This window comes from Cavia porcellus, unplaced genomic scaffold, assembly GCF_034190915.1.
Source record: "Cavia porcellus strain 051 isolate PalLab524CR breed Dunkin Hartley unplaced genomic scaffold, mCavPor4.1 scaffold_5, whole genome shotgun sequence".
In the NCBI taxonomy this organism is placed as follows: domain Eukaryota; kingdom Metazoa; phylum Chordata; class Mammalia; order Rodentia; family Caviidae; genus Cavia; species Cavia porcellus.
Window position 1 is genome coordinate 78,424,407 of NW_026947488.1, and position 6,000 is coordinate 78,430,406.

The following is a 6,000-nucleotide window of genomic DNA, read 5'->3' on the forward strand; positions in this document are numbered from 1 at the left end:
CAATGGAGCCAAGGTGGAGAGCTGCATTAATTTGCGGTGAGTGCTGGAAGTTGGGTCCCATGGTGGGTGTGGCTGGCTGGAGGACATATGCGAGTTGGGTGGGATGGGCCTGAACCAGGAATTGCAGTGGCATCAGTCAGCCATCCCTGGCGCAGAGAGGTCCGGTGGGATCTGCTTTACTGGGTCAAACTCCTGGTTGGGACCCAAGAGTCAGGGATGAAACTGTCCCAAACCTGTGATGTCTGCACAGCACAGACTAACATGCTGAAGGCACTTGCCAGTTGACTGGCTCAGAAAAGAGCAATTAGCCAACAATCCTTGCATGCACCTCAGACAACAGCAAATTGGAGAAGGTAGCAAGCCCCAGGCCAGCATATTTTAGAAAAACCATAAGCAATATGGAGAGGGCCTGAGATCTCCACCATATACCTGTCCAAAAGAAACCAAAAACAAGACAAGAGAAAGAAACAAGAAAAAGCCTCCAGTCACTGACCCTGGGAAAATAAGTCCAGGAGAGGTAAATACAGAAGAGAACCAGTGCAGCAATCATGCAATATTGGCCACAACATCAGCAAACATAAAGAAATACCTTCATGACCTCATAGACAAACTTAAAACTGAAATTCTAATCCAAGTGAGGCAAGATATAAAAAGATTAATAAAAGAAATGCTAAGCTCCTCTCAAGAAGACACATATGGAAGAAAGCAGGAACCCAGAAAAAGAAGAGAAAACTTTGGTGAAGAATATAAACAAAATCTAGAATACATGAAATAGATCCCGAGAGATTACCAGGAAATTAAAAACTCCATTGACAGCTGGAAAAATGCCTTGACAGAAACTGAAGTTAGCCTTTCAAAATTTGGAGATAGATTTGCAATGTGTGATTGTGAAAGAAAAGACCTCTTAAAAATAACAAGGAACCAGGAAGTAACAATACAAAGGCTAGAAGACAAAAAGAGGATCTACAACTTAAGGATAAAAAATGTGAGTGAAGATGCAGGAGTAAACACAAATGAATTACAAAGGCTATTCACAGAAATAATTGAGGAAATCTTCCCAAGCATAGGAAAAAGAAATGATATAGAGATAAATGAGGCATACAGAACTCCAGGCAACTATAACCAAAACAGATCTACACCCAGACATATAATAATCAAGATCTCAGAAATTAACCACAAGAATATTAAAAGTGGTCAGAGAAAAGAAACAGATTACCTATAAAGGATCCATCAAAATAATGACAGACTTCTCAACATAAGCTATCAAATCAAGAAGAGCTTGAAGTGAAGTAGTCCAAGCCCTGAAAGAAAATAACCTCCAACCCAGATTGATGTGCCCTGAAAAAAATCTTTCTCAAAATTAATAGAGAAACAAGATGTTTCCATGACAAGGAGGAACTGTGGGAATGCATGACCATCAATCCAACCCTACAAAAAATCCTGAAGGACATTCTAGAGAGAGATAGAAAAAAATACTAGAATTCCAGCAACAGTGGCAGATAGGCCTCAATGAACATGGCAGACAGTGGAATGAAGGAGAAAAATGGACAAATAATAGCAGAAAAATAGAATTGCAAAGATGAGACAGAGAAGGTTGACTATCATCTCTAATATAGATGGCCTTGATACACTAACAAAAAGAAACACAGGCAGAGTAGATTAGGAGATAGGATCCATCGAGATGTTCTGAATAGGAAATATACTCAACCTGAAAGAGGGTTAATAAACTGCAAGTCAAAGATGAGAAAACGATGCTCTAGGTGACAGGGAACCAGAGAGAAATAGGGACAACTCATCTAGCAGCTGCAGATAGGTTGGAAAGGCATGACACTTTTGTGCAATGGAGAACTACTCAGCTATAAGGAAGGAAAACCTTGAGGCTTTAGTAAGTAAAGGAATACAGCTCAAGATCAAGCTCAGGGGTAAAAAAGTTCAGCACCACTTACTTAGATAGATAATGGGTTGCCCCCCTAATTTAAAAACTAAAGGAGTTAGTGGGCCCCAAAATATACAAAGCACCCTGAGAAAGGATAAGGGGAGGAACTGCCTAAAAAAGGAAGGCAGAGGACATTGTTAATAGTATATCAGGATTTAAAAACCACATTAGTCTTATCACTCTGTTTAGTTTGATTTTATTCTGTTCCAGTCTGCCTACTCATAGACAGATTTTAGGGCACAGACAGCTATCCACAAAATTGCAGGATATACAATGGTAACTATCCAAATTTCCTATTAACTTAAATTGAATCCCTGCATTACTTAAATTGTCTTACTATGACTGATCTTATTTGAATCTGGTTTGTTAGACCACTGTTTTTGTCTTGACTGATTTTATTCAAATTTGGTATGCTTGATAGTATCAAGTCTAAGAGTAGAGGCAACTACTCTGAAGATGACAAGATGCAATAAGATACCCATTCCAGTTTGATTGTTAACTGCTTTTGAAGTCCTAAAATGTCTCCAATTTTATGTTCCTATTAAAATTGCTATGCAATGCTACCTTTGATTATATTTATGCCTGATGATGTAAACAATTCTATTGAAAATTACAAGAGATAGCATAGTAACTACTGCAGATCACCTAGTATTATGGTTTTATATGTCTTTTTGCTTCATGTTTTTCTAGGAATTTGTTTTGTTGTCTTGTTTTGATCTGTTTTTCTCTGTAATACAGAAAGGATAGGTATACATGTAGAGATTCACACGTGTAGAATTTCTAAACAGTTTACGGAACAGATTATATAATGCACAATGTAATGAACAGATATTCTGAAGAAGAAGAGACACTAAAATACCTAGTGCTAATTCTGCAGCATTATGATATAAAATCTAGCAATACTATTATTCACTGTTCAGAGTGATATTAGTCTAGCCCCTTATGTTTAATTTCAACATATGTAAAGATATGATCTAATTTGAATAGATCAGAGACATTATGGCAGCCATTGTTGACTTCCCTATTGTCTGGTCTTGAAGACCTAAAAAGCCTTCATCATCCTGTTCTGGTTAGTTTAGTAGTATAATGTTCAGTATTTATTCACTGTGTGTGAAGATGTGGACAACTATTTGGAAGAAAACAAGAGACAATATGATAAATAATGAAGATTTCCAGTGGTCTTGCTTTGAAATCTGTGTTTCGTAAAATTGTTTTCTTATGATATGTTTTGTTCTGTTTAATTTTACTCTCTTTAAAATAAAAAAAGTGGAAGTCCTTTGCAGAATTCTGACTAGTAGATATAAAAATGAGCACTCCTCATCTGCAGATACAGAATATGCTCATGAGGAAGGAGACCAGGTGCTCATTTTGAGTCAGTGAGAGAGTGAAGGTTACAAATCAATTTGATTCAACTTCATACACCTTGTGACATGTGTGTACCAAGGGATTTGAGTTCTGAATAATGATCTAAACTTGTTTGAAAACATGTTATCTCATCTCTTTTTAAAATAATAACTTCATGCAAGACATGCCAGAATATGAACTATATACATGTTGATTTATCCATGGTCACTGGGTAACAATGGAAAATTATTAGATTATTGTTGACACATTCTTTCTTCTGGGGATTCAGGATAACTTCAATCATTTTCACAATTTAATGCTAACCACAAGCCTCTATGTCTTTAACTACTGTAAAGCACAAAAATATGTAGTAGAGTAATTCCATTATTGAGAAAGTAAGCATCACATGAAAATCACTAAATTGTTTACTCTAGCTAGAGAAAGTGACCATAATTCCATCTTAAGTGGCTCTGTGGCCCCAGGGTTACAGGCCAGAGAGGACCAACTTTGCATTCCCTCTGAGTCTTCTTAATTTGGTAGCAGTACAGGGAGTCATTGTAGTAGCCCTTGTATCTCCAATACCTTGAGCTTAATGGATCCTATTTACTCATAATCTGGAATTTAGCAAATTAAATCTTAATTGTTTTACAGTTTCTTTTTGTTTGTAACATTTACTTTTATATATTTAAGGTCATCATGGTATTTTAAAGCACTACTTATGTATATGTTTACTAACTTTCTGCTGATTCCAACAATTTGCTTGACTTTGAAAATTAATTTCTTGAATTTTATTTTCCTTTCAGCTCTGTCTTCTTTCTCTTTCTCTTTCTCTTTCTCTTTCTCTTTCTCTTTCTCTTTCTCTTTCTTTTTCTCTTCCTGTGGCATGGTTTACCAATCTCCTCTATACTGTGGTTTTTCCCTCTCAGTATAATCTCCATTCTCCATCATTCACTTATAGGCTTCTACATTTCTGTCCTCCTGGAAGGAATTTGTCCCATGACTAGAGCATTGGGATTCACTGTTTCCTTTTAATAATACCTTACAAATGTTTATATAAATCCCTATCTCTCCTACTCTCCCTATTTCCTTTTCTATGGTTCTTCCGGTTAATTTTAGCCATCTAGGTCTCAAAATGTTTTACAGTATAGCTTGTTATTAGGTACTTTAGTCTTACATTCTTCTCTTAAGTGATTAGCATATTTTCCTATATTAGTTTTAATTAGGAGTTCATGAGTCCTACAAAACTTTTTGCATGACATGTCTATTTTGTCTTGCATTCATTTATTAACATCTTGATATGTTCTTTTATATCTTCCTCATCAAATGTAGCAACTTCTAATTTGTGGTTATTTATTTACCTTAATGTTTCTTTATATTCAAATATTTTTATTTTCCTTTTTAAATTTATGATTTTTTATCTCTGTATTGGTGTCTTTACTATCTCTTATGTTTTGTGTTTTTATTATTTCACATTTTTTATGAAATTTTGACTCTTAAGAGGAAAATTATCTTTTAATCATCCCCTAAAATTTAAATTAGAAAAAATATTGTGGACTTGACATAGTAAATACACACTAACTATTTGCTGTTATTTTTATAACTATCAAGGTTATAGCCGGCAGAAGTACTACACTCTAAGGTACCTAGCTTAGTTCTCCATATCTTCAAAAACAACTTTTAATGATTTCTCATAATGTTCACTTTCTTCTTTCTGATATCCAATTTGTCTTTCATCCTTTTCTATATCTCCCATGTAGACCTTTTTCCTCTTCTTTTTTGCTTTAAGTATTTCTATTGTCATTTCTAGTATAGGTTAGTGGTATTTTAAAATATTCTTTCTTTATATTTCTTACTAGCTTTATCATTTCAATATTTGCATTTTAATGAATTTAGAATAAGTATCATTTTGATGGTTAATTCTCCTATGTCTGATTTTTAAAATTCATTTAAAAGTATTTCAGGGCTGGGAACGTAGCTGAGTGGTGGATGTAGCTAGCTTGTGCCTAGCGTGCACAAGGCCATGAGTTCAATCCCAGTACTTCACACCCATATACTTTCAAATTACACAATCCACTCATAATGATTCATTTCTGATCATTTCTGATCAGAGAATGTTGGAGTATAAAACTTTTCATTAGGTTCAGAGATATAATCATTGTTTTTGTTAGTAAGAAAAAAGAATATTGTTTACTTGATTCTATTTCATAGCCTAAACAATGCATTGAAATGTCTTTTAAGGAAATCAGATGCTGTTAAACACTTTGGAGTACTTTTACTTTTCTGTAATTTTGTATTAGCTATTAGTTATTGTGCTAGTCTTCCACATCCAGTAATACCAGTAGGCTTCAGGTTTTTTGTTTTGGCCTTGCAATGATATTATTAACACTCTGTCACTGTTAAGAAAATTGGAGCTAGGTATGGTACTGCATGGCTGTAATCCCAGCACTCCAGGAGATTTAGGCAGCAGGATCACAACTTTGGGTCCAACTTGGGCAACTTAACCTTCTTAACAATTTAGCAAGACTATATCTCAAAGTAAAAAAAAAAAAAAAAAAAAAAAAAAACAGGATGAGGTTGTAGCTCAGTGTAGAGCTTAACTTCAATCCTCAGTACTGCAAGAAAGAAAGAGAGAAAAAGAGAGAGAGAAAGAGAAAGAGAGAGAGAGAGAGAATACATGCCAAAAGTAAGGTATATGAGCCCAATTTACAATATATATATAT